Source organism: Momordica charantia (assembly GCF_013281855.1).
Source record: "Momordica charantia cultivar OHB3-1 chromosome 3 unlocalized genomic scaffold, Mcharantia_2.0 BLBB01000003.1, whole genome shotgun sequence".
Taxonomy (NCBI): Eukaryota; Viridiplantae; Streptophyta; class Magnoliopsida; order Cucurbitales; family Cucurbitaceae; genus Momordica; species Momordica charantia.
Window position 1 is genome coordinate 17,044,366 of NW_028275161.1, and position 15,582 is coordinate 17,059,947.

Genomic DNA, 15,582 nt, shown 5'->3' on the forward strand with positions numbered 1-15,582 from the left:
CCACCGACTGAGCCTAAGGCTTTTTACTTGGAGTTGGGACAAAATGACCAAAATGTTCAGTTTTGGACTGTGCCCTTTGTTGACTTACCAATGGCGTCTCTGACTTTTCACTTTCTGCCAAAAACCCAAAAACACCCTCATAAATGCGCTCTGTTCTCTGATCCAGTGGGCCCACTCACCAAGTCTCTATAAAATTTATAGCTTCTTTATTTCCAAGTAAAAATGTATTGACCACATAGCTACTACACTTATATGAAGATGGAAAGTTTCAAGTTATTAATAGTTTAATAGTTCTAAAATGGTGACTTATTTTTACCTTTGCAAAATAAAAAAAATTAGTGACTTATTTGATACAAATTTGAAAGTTTAAGAATGTTTGATATTTTAAAAGTTCAATAATAAAACAAAAATTAGTATATGAAATTAGTCATAAATGATGATAAAAATTATTTCAAAATTTTAATTGCATTTGAAATCAAATGGAAATCATTAAAATTAAAATTTATGTTTTCGATGTTCGCAGTAAATAAAAAAGAGGGAAGTATAGCATTTTACTAACATGCCTTTATAATTTAGCATTGTAAACAAAAATAGCATGATATTATATTATCAATAATATAACAGTTTAACATAGAATAGTAACGTCAACAACATCTAAGAATGAAATCATTTAATCAAATCAAGTTAACTTAATAAATTAGTAGGTCAATTGGTTAAGACACTTACCTAAAATCTAGAGACGGTGAATTCTAATCCTCATATCTCTATTTGTTGTACTAAAATAAAAATCAACTTAATACATGAAAAGGAATTACAAAAAATATATTCACACAAAATTAAAGAGAGATTTTAAATGTATCAAACTATCAATCTCTTATTTTTCTTATCAAAACTAAAATAAAAGAAAAAGAAGGGTGATGAGAACTTATCAATTTAGATTTTGCTTGAATTGTGATCCAAAATTATATCTAGAGAGAGACGAAAGAAATATAAAGATGGTTTATCTTATATAAGTTTGAGGTGGAGTAAAGTAAATTTGAATTTATTTGTAATTTGCAAATTCTTGCCCATCCAATTCCAAACAAAGGGCTAAATTTAAAATTTAACCAAAAAAATAAAAGAAAAAAACTTTCTTTTTAACTATTTTTAGGTACTCTGTATACGAGTTTTATTGAAAATCATTTTTTCCTGGGGAGGCATAGGAAGCAAGCAGAGCAAATAAAACTTACACTTTGTCCCACATCGGCGAGGCTCAAGATGAAGAAGCGGAGAAGAGACTATAAAAGGGAAGGGGCTACCACTTTCCAAATCATACCTTTCTCGGCCTTTTGGCTAAGATCAAGTGTAGTATCTGTTCTTATCAGTTTAATATCTGATACGTGGGCCATCGGCTCACATGATATTAAATTTATTTTTCTAGGGGTAGGGCCCACCACAGTAGCTTGCTACTGGGGCCCTTACGCGTCGCCTGGGCCTTACACTACAGCCCAGGCCCGGCGCACTCCTCCATATAATAGTTCAATAGCGACTTGGCCCAATAAGATAGGGCTAAATATGTGAATCATTGTTGTCCATCTTTTACCTGAATGTATCTCAATAATTTGGAACTAGTCAATTTTGATATTCCATATTCTTCCAAAATATGAGCGATAAATAAGGACCGGTAAAAGATTTACTTTTTTGCTGATAAAAAATTTTAACTTTTTTTTTTGTTATTTTTTTTTGTTACTGTAATTTAAAGTGGATAACGATTTATCGTAAATTTTTTTTGTTCATTTCTTTCTTATATGTATAGATTGATAAACTAGAGAGACATATTATGGATTACAGATTAAATGTATGATTATGGATTACAGATTAAATGTTATACTAAATTTCTATTTGGTCCCTCAGGGTTAAAAAGTGACACTTTATTCCTCAACCTTTAAAAAATAGTTATAAATAGTCATTTGACCATTAGTCAAAAATAGTTATAAATAGTCATTTGACCATTAGTTGACTAATGTAAATATGATGTGGCTGTTAACTTGATGACTAGATTAGTTGATACATACTTTTTTTAGTGAGTTGGCAGTGTGAGAGATCTAGGACGAACAGTTGTGTGCGATAGACCGTAAGAGTGGGATGAAATTGAAATTTGAAAAGGGAGAGGAGAATACATGAGAGTGAGAGAGAAATTGAAGGAGAAACCCTAAAACACAATTGATTAGGAAAACAATTGAACTTCTACACATTTTTTATTGGGGCAAAACCAGTGGGAAAAAGGCTAACATATTACCAACATTTGGAACATAGAAGAGATGAAACCTTGAAATTAAAAGTATCGAGCTCATAAGGAGCATGGAATTAAAGAGAAATTAAATGTGCAAAAACATGAAAACAGAGAGGAAAAAGAGAAGATACTCAACGAACAGAAAACTCTACAAAAAAAATAATAAATAAATAAATAAATTGGATTATGCATATTTGGACAGTGGTTGTACAGTCGACTTTCCGGCTAAGGGATGTCGCGATGGAGCAGAGGGCGGCAGCCAACAATTGCCGGTAGAAGAGGGATGCCACCTAAGCCCAAGAAAAATAATGAAAAAATTGCCAACTCATTAGAAAGTATATATCAACAAATCTACTCATCAAACTAACAGTTCTATCATATTTCCATTAGTCAACTAACGATCAAAGGACCATTTAAAACTATATTTTAAAAGTTGGGGGCTAAAATGTTACTTTTTGAAACTTAGGGACCAAATAAAAATTTATCCTCAAATTTAAGGACGATTTTACTCTAATTTTAATAATTTTTTTTTACATTGTTACAAATTTCCCACTATATTTTGAGTAAAGCAATATTTCAAAGTTATAATGGAAACATATATTTTATAAGACCTATTATATCAAATATTATAGGAGTACTAAAATAAATAAATAAATATATATATATATATCAAATATTATAGGAGAAAAAAATATTTCGAGGCAATAATGGTTGAGTCACCATATCATTGTTGACCACCATTACTTGGTGGCAACCGCTATTTTGAGGAAACAATTATATTTGAAGCAATCATTATTTTGAAGCCGATGCTACATATTTTTTACGAGACAGCAATTATTTTGGGACAACGTATATTTCGAGGTGACCGTTATTTTGAGGGAACCACATATTGTTGCTTCACTTATATACAATGGTTGGTAACTACTATTTGGAAGCAACATGTGTTTTAGGCAAAAACTATTTCGATGAAACAATTATGAGGTAACTGTTATTTGGAAATGATCGACTCAAATAGATGTTCATCATAAACTTTTTTTTTCCTCTCCTCTTCCTATTGATCAGAAGCATCTAACAATGTTACAGTCGAAAGAGCTACTAAGCTGCTATTGTTGGGGAACTCAGTAGAAGCGATTTGTCGCTTCCGCCTCTCTAGGCCTATCTCGAATGAAAAAGAGTCTTCTCCCCTCCGTGAGAATAAATCTGAAAGGCATTTTCAATTCCGAAGGCTTTTTTGCTTGAGCAGGGGGCTCCGAGTCTTGTGTTGACAAAGAACAAGATCCTCAATCTCTCCTGAATATCGATCAACGTTCTCTTGATATTCAGGAATTTTGGGGCACCATTATATTTCGAGATAACATATATTTCAAGAGACCAAATATTAGTTGCCTCAATATAATTGAATCACTGTATAACGACCATTATTTGGAGGCAACATATATTATTTAGGTAACCGCTATTTCGAAGAAATAATTATATTTGAAGCAACCGTTATGTTGATGCTATATAAATTTCAAGGCAGCTATTTTTTGATGCTACATATTTTTTGAAACAACATTATTTCGGGGTAACATATATTTTGAGGTGACCATTATTTCGAGGGAACCACGTATTGTTGCCTCAATACATATAATCATTGGCAACAATTATTTGGAGACAATAATATTTGTTTTAGACAATTGCTATTTTGAGAAAACAATTATCAAGACAACCGTTATTTTGAGGCTACATAGATTTCAATGCAACTATTTTAGGGCTACATATTTTCCGACACAATCATCATTTTGGGGCACCACATTTTTTGAGACATATTTCAAGGGACCAAATATTGGTTGGCTTAATATAATGATTGACAACCATTACTCGGAGGCAACATATACATTTTAGGCAATTGTTATCTTGAGGCTGCATAAATTCCAAGGTATCCATTATTTCAATATATAAAATTGTTGGCAACCATTATGTGGAGGCAACACACTGTTTTAGGCAATTGAGGAAACAATTATCGAGTCAACCGTTATTTGAGGCTACATCATAGATTCTAAGGCAACAATTTCGGGGCTACATATTTTCCGACACAATCGTTATTTTGGAACACCATATATTTCGAGACAACATATATTTTTAGAGACCAAATATTGGTTGTCTCAATATAATTGTTGGCAACCAATACTTGGAGCAACATATAGCAACCATTATTTGGAGGCTACATGAATTTCAAGACAACCATTATTTCAATATATACAATTGTTGGCAACCAAATATATTTGGAGGCAACATACGTGTCTTAGGCGATTGAGGAAACAATTATCAAGACAACCATTATTTTGAGGCTACATCATAGATTCCAAGGCAACAATTTCGAGGCTACATATTTTCCGACACAATCATTATTTTGGAGCACCATATATTTCGAGACAACATATATTTCAAGAGACCAAAAATTGGTTGCCTCAATGTAATTGTTGGCAACCATTACTTGGGATGCTACATAAATTTCGAGGTAACTATTTCCAGGCTACATATTTTCCAACACAATCATTACTTTAGGACAACATATATTTCAAGAGATCAAATGTTGGTTGCCTCGATATAATTGTTGGCAACCATTATAGGGAGGGAACATATATTTTTAGGCAACTGTTAGGGCAACTATTTCAAAGGCTACATAAATTCCGAGACAACTATTTCAAGGCTACATATATTATGAGACAAATATTTCGAGGCTACGTATATTCTGACACTGTTATTTCAAGGCAACATATAGTTTGAGACCAAATATTAGTTGCTTCACTGTAATTGTTGGCAACCTCCCTTATTTTGAGGCTACATAAATTCCAAGGCAACTATCTTAATGCTACATAGGCTATATATTTTCCTTATTTGGGAGAAACATATATTATGAATCAACCAATCTTTCAAGGGACCAAATATATTAGGAATCAACCGTTCTTTTGAGGGATCAAACATATTTATGAATCAACCGTTCTTTTAAGGGACCAAATACATTAGGAATCAACCGTTCATTCAAGGGACCAAATATATTAGGAATCAACCGTTCTTTCAAAAGACTAGGGACCAAATATATTATGAATCAACCGTTAAATATTGGTGGTTCGGCAACAATTATTCTGAGGCAACTAGTATCAAGACAACCAAAATGCCAACGCAGCAGAAAAGGAAAAAAAATCATTAAAGTTAAAAAGAAAAATATCTTAAAACCTGTATTTTTTAAATTAAAAGAAAAAAACTTAATTTTGGAAATTAAAGTTTCAAAGCAACCATAGTTTTAAAAAAACTCATGAAGATAACCAGTAAATCCTTTGAAGAAGGTCAAAAGTAGAGGGGGCAGAAATCTTACTTTGCATCTGAATAAGAATAAAATTACATTTGTACCCCTAAAGTCAAAAAAACCAACCGTGGGCCTTTCCCCCTCTTCTTTTCCCATTCGTTTTTGCTTCGTCTTCTTCTTCTTATCCTCTTCGATTCCCTCCGTTTCCTTCAACACAGAAAGCTTCGATTAGACGTTCCATTTCGTTTTGAAAGTAGCGTGGACATTGAAGGTTCGATTTCATTTTGTTTATTTCTTGTTTTCCTTTTCGATTACGTTTTTTTCCATCGATTTCATCTTATATTTTTAGGGGTTTTAGTTTCCGGCGAGTATTCTGGTTGTTTGAGGTGTATGGGAGGTTGAAGATGACTGTCGTTGGTTATTTCGTAGGAAGTGGGTTAGGGCTTCGATTGTTTAGAATCTGGAGAATTCTCGGTGGGTTTCGTGCGAAATAGTTTAGGATTGCCAACGTTTTGGAGTTTGTTCTTAGGAATTTGATGATTTCTCGGTGGTTTTCGGGCAAATTAGGTTACGGATTTGGGAATTTATGAATTCTCGGGGTCTTTCGGGCGTGGTGGATATGCAGTTGGAGTATTAGTTATCGGTTGGATAAATTCTCGGGGCATTTCGGCCATGGTGTGTTGGAAATCCTCTTTTATTTATTTCGCCCGAAATGCCCCGAGAATTTTTACAGACGATAAGTAACACTCTACATTCCCGGGGCATTTCGGGCGAAATAAATTGAAATTGTTGGAGATGTAGGATCTGTCAACTTTCTCGGGGCCCGTTCTCGCCCGTGAAAATAAATTGAAATTGTGACTCATTCCAACTACCCCCATAGCTAACAAATAGGCGAGGCATCCTGCATGTGAAAAGAGAGGAATTCAAAATTCGAAATTCGAAATTTTCGACGTTCTTGGACGGAAGTTATTGTCGTTCGGGCGAGAATTCACGCCCGTATACAATATGATTCTCGCCCGAGAAACTCATATTATATTGTCATTTCCGACCGTGAATAACCCTAACTTCGCCCGAGAATCATGGAAAAATACAGAGTACATGCCCCAAACATGTCGTTCTCTAAGGAAGAATAAAAACCACAAAGATGCACTCAAACGTTTCCAAATAAACAAAAAACAAAAGGGTAGACATATAAATGTGAGACTTCAGAGACGAAAAACACAAAAATAGACCATTCTTTGTAAATGACATTTCACCTACCTCGTTTGTGTAGAAATCTTACTCAGCTACAAACAAACTATGTGGTCAGATGGAAGAGTTACTTTCAATGTACAATATTCTTTTTGTTATCTGCAAAGCTGAGTACGAAGTGCACAGATGAAGAAGACTGGTTTGCTGAAGTGCACAGATGAGAAGTGGTTGTTTGATTAATTGGAAAACCTTAAATTCTCGGGCGAAATAATACCAGTTAACGGCCTGGAATTCATTGTAAGTCAACCTAACTTCTCGCCAATTCTCGCCCATAAACAACCCAAAATTAGCATTTCGGCCAATTCTCGGACGGGAAAAATGCGATTCTGCCCGAGAATTAGTTATCATTATCACGCTTACGGTCGGGAAAATCACGTTTAAGCCCGAGAATTGACGCTATAATTGAGGGGTAGTTTGGTACATTTAATTCCACTGACAATTCTGAAAAAGTATATTTGGGTCATTCAAAACAATTTTTGAGGGGTGGATTATTTGAGCACATTGGAAACTTTGGAGGGTCATATGAGTTATTTTTTCGTTTCTTTTTATGGGTTTATAAAGTTTGGATTCTCGACAGAAGCAATTAACATTTGAGGATTCTGCAAAACCCCTAAAAAAATGGTGAAAACCATAGAGAAGATGCAAAAAGGCCCAGATTTCAATTAATTACCTGCCAAGTTGAGAGAATCTAGGGCTTAAGAACCCCTCCAATTCGAGAACCGGCCGATTACGAACCTGACAAACCAACAAGAAAATTACGCTAACCTTCTCAAGATTACGGGTCTTGGATTGGAGAAAGTCTGCAAGTTGCAAATGAAACTGGAATCTTATTGGGCTGTTGAAGTCTGGAAAATAGATAAGATCAAATAAGAATTGGTTATGATCGTTAGAAAGATTAAAGAACTGACTCACCAGAAAAAAGAAAGAATGCAAGGAAATAAATACCTCAAATTTGAGAAGAGATAAAATATAATTGATATGCAACCTAGAAATTACAAAACAAGTGTCCAAAAGTAAAGAATGTTCCGTAAAGAATGAATGAAAAAACGAAGAAACATAATTAGATAATGAGATAAATACCTCAAATTTGAGAAATAATTGGGAGCCCTTTAGAAATAAAAGAACAAGGGTCGGCTCTGCAAAGATTGTGCTAAAAACCTGAAACAAAATGAGATGATTAAAATTAAGATTCTCGAGGGAAGAAGAGAATTGAACGAAACAAATACCTCAAATTTGAGAAGAGCTTAAATATAGTTGATATCCAACTTAGAAATCACAAAACAAGCGTCAGAAAGTAAATAATGTTCTGCAAAGATTGAACGAACAAATACAAAAATAGAATGAGAGATAACAGAAGTTACGATTCTTGACGAAAGAAAGAGTGAAATGAAATAAATACTTCCTCAAATTTGAGAAGAGCTTAAACAATAGTTGGTACCCCACCTAGAAATCAAAAAACAAGTGTCAGAAAATTAAGAACGTTCTGCAAAAGATTGAGATAGAAGGACGGCCTAAAAGCGAAATGAGAGAAAAAAAAAATTAAGATTCTTGAAGAAAGAAGAGAATGAAATGAAATAAATACCTCAAATTCGAGAAGAGCTTTAATATAGTTGAGATACCCAACTTAGAAATCTCAGACCAAGTCTCAGAAAGCAAAGAATGTTCTGGACGCAAAAAAAACCCAATAATAGAATGAGCAAAAACAAATCTAGATTCTTGAGTTAAGGAAAATCAAAGAAAATAAAATACCTCAAATTTGAGAGAGCTTAACAATAAATAATACAAGTTTTCATAATGTATAGAGTTAACATCCTGAAAGGATTGAGATTTAGTGAACAAACAAGTCTTACCATGACAATGGCACTTATTCTCATGGAGATATCGACCATGATGATTGACTCACAATTTCAATATTTCCTGTGCCAACTTTAGAGATATTATCTATGCTAAATTTCATCTGTCAACAAAGGAATTCATTTTCCATAATGAAAAATATATTGTTATGCTCTGAATATGAGAGAAGAACAAGAAAACAACACTATGGTTAAGGAAAAAACAACACAACGAGAGAAAAGTAAACAGAGTATTGACATAATAAAATAATTTGGAAACAGCCAAGAACTTAAATTTCTTTACCTCTTAAGAAAAGGACATTAATCGATGTCATGCTTCCAATTATGTAAAAGATGTAGCAATTTCAATACACCAGAACTGTAATATACTAACCGAGAATGTGGTGAGAAGAAGAAAACTACTCGAGCACTGCTGGAGAAAAATAGCATAGAAGTTTAAAAACTCATAAAGAAAGACATGAACAACTCAAATTTAAAATATTCAGAACTCCATACGGTCTTGTGGTTCGTCAATTACCTGAAATTTCTAGACACTCCACTATTATGGCTTCTTTTGCCTTATCTAGTTCATGAATAACCCAAAAGATATAAAACAGTTTTCTACTCCAAATACTTCACATCTAAATGAAACCAAAGGCCGTCTTGAAACAAAAGTTGATATGCCCATTTCAAAAACCTGAGGTATTTGATCAAAGACCCAAGTGAACGCAAAAGAAAACCTTAGCAAACTGATCCAACAAATCAACTACGTATTCATTTGGCTGGAGAAACTCATCTGACAAAGGCAAAGTTCTTAAGCTATTTTACTCACAAATAACAATAAAAAAGGACCAAGGCAAAGAACCCACCAAATTAAAAGGCAAGCACATATATAGCTTAAGTAGTTTAAGGTTGGGCACTGGTTTAAGAACTGATAACTTCTTTTCATAGATCGTCCATACCAACTATAGAAATATTACTTAAGAAGAGCTATGATATATGATGTGTGACTATGAAGAACAATAGTTAAAATGTTAAAAAGTGAAGGACATTCCGCCAATATTAAATAAAATAAGAGAATTTCAGAGAACAAGCAAATCTTACTGTGACAATATGCTGCGAGTAATGTTCATTTCCACGCAGTTGTTCATTATAGCACACTTGGAATTACATTGACATCTTTATAAATTGGTTTCTGGTCATTTATAGAGCAAAGGAGAATTGTTCAATAAAACTTACATTTAACCATATCAACAGTTGCATTGAGAAAGACCAATATTTTGAGACAACAAAATATTTCAAGACAATATTATATTCAAACAACCAGTATTGAGAAGAGTTAATTATGCCAAATTATTTCGAAGAAACATATATTCCAAGGCAACATATACTTCGAGTGAAGCAACATGGCAACTAATGCATTTCGAGGGACCAAATCGCTATAATTATTGCCAAACATTGTCCGGAGGCGACATATATTTTTTATTAACGGTTGATTTAAAGCTACATAAATTCCAAGACATCCGTTTCAAGCTACATATTTTTCGAGACAATATATATTTTAAGGAAACTGATCATATTTCAAGGCAATATATATCCAATGCAACCGTTATTTCGAGGAGACACATACGTTGGCAACCATTATCCAGAAGCGACATACTTTTTAGGCCACCGATATTTTGAGGCAACAATTATATATCGAAGCAACTGCTTATTTTGAAATTGTACAAATTCTGAGGCAACTATTACAAGGCAACATGTATTTTGAGGGACCAAATATTGGTTGTCCCAATGCAATTGTTGGCAACAATTATTTAGAGACAAGAATTATATCGATGCAACTGTTATTATTTTGAAGCTACATAAATGTCTTAAGGCAACTCTTTCGAGACTACATATTTTTTGATAATATATATATAGACGTTGTTTAGAGGGCCATATATTCGAGGGACCAAATAAAGTGGTCACTTGATATAATTGTTAGCAACCATTACTTGGAGCCAACGTATATTTTTGGAGGCAACCATTATATCGAGGCATTCGTTATGTCGAGGTATCCGTTATATCGAGGCAACTGTTATTTTTTGGGACATCGAGGCAACATATATTTTTGGAACGTCGAGGCAACTGTTTCAAGGCTACATATTTTTTTAGAATATATATAAACGTTATTTGGAGGCAACATATATTCGAGGGACCAAATAAATTGGTCGCTTGATATAATTGTTAGCAACCATTACTTGTAGCCAACATATATTTTTGGAGGCAACTATTATATCGAGGCAACCGTTATATCGAGACAACCGTGATTTTTGGGACATCGAGGCAACCATTATATCGAGACAACCGTTATATCAAAGCAACTGTTATTTTTTTGGGACATCGAGGCAACTGTTATTGTTATTTTTTGGGACATCGAGGCAATTGTTATTTTTTGGGACCTCGAAGCCAGTCATTTTTAGGACATCGAGGCAACATATATTTTTGGGACATCGAGGTGGGGAACCAAATAAATTGGTCGCTTGATATAATTGTTAGCAACCATTACTTGGAGGCATCCGTTATATCGAGGCATCCAAGCAACTATGATTTTTTGGACATCGAGGCAACTGATGTTTTGGACATCGAGGCCCGTTATGGCGAGGCAAACGTTATGTCGAGGCATCCGTTATGTCGAGACATCCGTTATATAGAGGCAACTGTTATACAGTTATTTTTTGGGACATCGAGGCAACTGTTATACAGTTATTTTTTGGGACATCGAGGCAACTGTTATACAGTTTTTTTTGGGACATTGAGACAACATATACTTTTAGTATATCGAGACAAGATATATTAATGGGGCATCGGGCCAACTGTTATATCAAGGATATCGAGGCAACATGTATTTTTGAGGCATCAAGGCAACTGTTATCGAGGCAACATATATTTTTGGGTATCAAGGCAACTGTTATTGAGGCAACATATATTTTTGGGGCATCGAAGCAATTGTTGTATCAGGCAACTGTTTTATATCGAGGATTGAAAGAGTTTATCAGGCAACTGTTTTATATCGAGGATATCAAGGCTACATATTTTTTTGAGAAATATTCGTTATTTAGAGGCAACATATATTCGAGGGACCAAATATATTGGAGCAACCATTACATTGAGGCAACTGTTACATCTACAAATATTTCGAGAACTATGTCAATATACTCGGTAACCTACACAAGCAATTGCCACTTACTGTGTCCAAAGGGATGCATAGAACGGTTGCAGATCGTTGAGGAACCGCTCAAAATTATCAACCGTTCTGTGTATCATAAGCATAGAAAGTAAATGACCTTAAACGAAGCAGTGGCAAGAATGTTGACAAAATTTCCTTACCAAAAACCTTTCGGACCTTGATTAGTTTAATAGGTTTTTCCGCTCACCACGAACTATGTACTCCAGCTTCAATCTCTCAAGAGGGCACCAAAAGTTATATCATAAAGCAAAAACGCCATGAATGAACATGTCACGTGACGAAATGAGATTATGTATAGCCATACAACAACATTCTTACAGAAAGAAAGAACTATGGAAAAAGGTGGTCATAATAAGATGCTGAGACAGGGCAGAGTGGCTTGCTTTTGCATAATGATCTATATTGGAGACGTAAAAAAAAGTTATGCGGAATCTCCTCATTTGTTTTTCAACAACTGGCATTTAGTCTAATTGGTCCCATTCTGGAAACAATAATTTCCTAATAAATCATTGAATTTGGAATGTTGAAACATTATACGCTATTGATTTCATAGCTAAAAAACAAAATTAGTAAAGAATGGAAAATTGGGAGACAACCCTTGAACCACAGCAGCGACAGCGATAGTTCAAACGTCTTGCTTAATTTTCAATAGGCGGGGTCCGGGAAACGGAAACGGAAACGGATACAAATTCGAGAGGGTAGGGTTTCGAGAGGCGGGCGGAATGGGTCTCAAAATTTTTGTGGGCCGACAGAATATGGAATCTCGACGTATTTGGTACCAGTTTCAGCCAAAAGTGAAGTGGGGGGAAATTTCCGCAAGAAGAGAGCGATCTGAAAGAGATGGAGAAGATACCGAATCACTTTCTCACAAGAAACCCGAAAGATTTTAAGAAAGTGGGTTAATCGAGTGAGAGAGTGGAGAAAACCCTAGACGGTAAGAATCGATAGTTTTCGTAATCGCAAAACGAATGGCAAATAGAAATCGATAAATGAAATCGAAATGGATAAGCGAACCTGGGAACTGATTATGCCGTCGACGAGAGAAGCCGATGAACAGATACGAAAGAAGAAGGCGGAGAAGGAGATGTACGAGTGAAGCAAACCACAGAAAAGAAGAATAATAAAATGAGATGTCAGACCCACATTTATAGCGTTAGCCTGCGTGGAGAATAAGCTACCTAAAATATAATAATTAATTGTTGGTTAAAATGTTTTATTATTACGGTTTAAATCAAGTATTTATTAAATTTATTTAAGCAATATTATTTATATAAAGAAAAATATATATATTTTACTAAATCGTCAAATATTAAAAAGAAAATCCATAATTTTCTCTTCTAGAAATACAAATCTTAATTTTAAAAAAATAAATAAACATTAAAAAAATAGAGGACAGTAGAACAGAGGGATATCGATGCAAAATTTTCAGAAAAAATCGAGCAAATTGCAGGTATCTATGCAATTTTAATAATGGTTTAATTAGGCTATAATAATTATTTTTTAGTATGATATCTAAATATATAAGAAATGTATTTCGAAAATCAAGAAAATTGTGGATATGTGTGAAATTTTTGAATTAATAAATAAGAATTTAATTATAATTTAATTAGACTATAGGCAAGAGAGTTTGAGGCTGGATAACAGAGGTATACGAACTCAAAAGGGTTAGGGTTTCGCAACTGTGAGTTTCGAAGATTTGATGGTCAATTACAGTTTGGATTATCAATAGAAGCAATTAAAATTCGAGGATTATTCATAATCACCATTGATTATATATTTGGAACCAGTTTCGAACAGGGAAAAAAAATTGGGGAAAAACCTGAGAGAAGATGCAACATTCGGAAGCCCCTACGATCGGGTAAGTTTAAGATTAGGGTTAGGGCACAGAATTTCAATTACTTGAAAAAAAATCCATGGGTAAAACTCGTAGAAAATATTACAAAAGCATACTAAAGCACAAATTGATAATTTAGTGATGATCAAGAACGCTCCGAATCGAGGACCAAGCGATTACGAACCCACAAAATCGAGAGCAGAGTCATTACGAACCTACAGAACCAAGAAGAGAATTACGATCTGGTTTCCTGTACTTCCAATCCCGATAATCGACGGATATTAAGCGAGATTGAGTGAGAGAGAGAAGAAAACCCTAGCCGGAAACCGATAATTGAAGTCGGAAGAGAGAATCGAACCTGGATAGATAACTCCGGGAACTGAACGCCGCCGACGAGAGAAGGCGTTGCAACTGAGAAGAAGAAAAACGCGGGAGAGGGAGAGAAACGAGGGTCTGAGGAGACGTTTCTCAAACCAGGGTTTGAAGAGACTAAAAAGACTGATGCCCACTGGCTTGCGTGAAGACGAAGTTAACTGAAACAAAATTATAATTTGTTTTTTAAATAATAATTTAATTTTAACTACACTTTTCTAGCAAATAATGCTTCTTTTTTTTTCTCTTGAGTAAATCGTTTAAAGAAACACTCCCAGAATTGGAGTAGATAATAAAAATCTTTTATGTATTTTAAATTATGTAATTTATTTTTAAAATTTTTAAATATAGTAATAATTTTTACTTCATTCATATTGAACAGACACTCATATCAGTAGTATATTAGATATATATCACACATATATCGTAAGTATATCGGACACACTCATATCAATAGTATACCACATATATATTACATATTGTATATCATTTGGGTAGATTATCATTTTTAAATTGGACCTCAGTTTTTTTTTTAATGAAAAGTGTTATATTTGAAAAAGCAGACGTGGTTACTATTTAGATTCTTGCTTTTGTCTTTTTCTCATAAATGGTATTTATGGAATTTTTTCCCTAAATTTATGGAACAATAATATAAATTAAATTATTTATATCTTACAAAGTTTATACAATATTAAATTGGTTTTGTCAAAATATTAATAAATAAATATGTAATGTAAGTATCTAGTTTGTAAATAGTATTTATTAATTTTATAATTGTTTGTTCCAAAAGCTGTTTTTAAAATATCCTTATGATTTTTTTATTTATATTGAATAAATTATTTATATAATGTTAGAAAAGTACTATAATGGCAATAAAATAAATTTAATTACATTTGAATCCTTTTGACATAAAATTATGCCTTCGCACTGCATACCACATGATACAATATTGAAAAACACTGATATACAATAAGAAAAGTAAACAAAGTATTGGCATAATATAATAATTTAGAAACAGGGATTAAATTTCTTTACCTTAAAAAAAAGGGACATTAATGGAGGTTCGGCTTGCAAAGATGCAACTATTTAAACGTACTAAAATAAAACTTTGTTATACACTTACAAATAATGTAATGAGATGAAGAAAACCACTCAAACATATAGTTTGTAGGCAACGAAGAGAAAGTTTTGAAGCAACCGTTATTTTAAGGCAACAAGACTACATAAATTTCGAGGCTACATATATTTGGAGGCAAATATTTAAAGGATCTATATTTTACGAGACCATATATAATTTGAGGGGACAAATATTGGTTGTCTCAATATAATTAATATAATTACCAAAACAAACCCAACTCAACAGTAATTAAAATATAACAGCCGTTATTTAGGAGTAACGTATATTTTCTTAGACAACAATTGTATCGAAACATATTTTGAAGCAATATAATTTGAGATAACCATTTCAAAGATAAGTTAAAAATAATTAATATTAACATCACA

General features: G+C 33.5%; 1 long non-coding RNA gene and 1 other non-coding gene across 4 annotated transcripts; one reads left to right on the top strand and one right to left on the bottom strand.

The window, feature by feature from the left end:
• Positions 1–1,311: 1,311 nt before the first annotated feature.
• LOC148212481 (U2 spliceosomal RNA) lies at positions 1,312–1,507 on the top strand. The gene has a single exon (XR_015790026.1). It is a non-coding gene; the product is annotated as a U2 spliceosomal RNA (small nuclear RNA).
• A 3,008-nt stretch (positions 1,508–4,515) lies between these two features.
• LOC111012687 (uncharacterized) lies at positions 4,516–14,234 on the bottom strand. Of its 3 annotated transcripts, none has more exons than XR_015789897.1 (7): positions 14,066–14,234; positions 8,663–13,922; positions 8,395–8,476; positions 8,039–8,255; positions 7,893–7,970; positions 7,758–7,797; positions 4,517–7,657 (listed from the first exon to the last, which is right to left on the bottom strand). It is a non-coding gene; the product is annotated as an uncharacterized LOC111012687 (long non-coding RNA). The 3 variants fall into 3 exon arrangements; XR_015789898.1 differs by having other exon boundaries at positions 4,521–5,768; positions 7,483–7,657; positions 8,395–13,922; XR_002601610.2 differs by having other exon boundaries at positions 4,516–7,657; positions 8,395–13,922.
• Between the last annotated feature and the right edge of the window lie 1,348 nt (positions 14,235–15,582).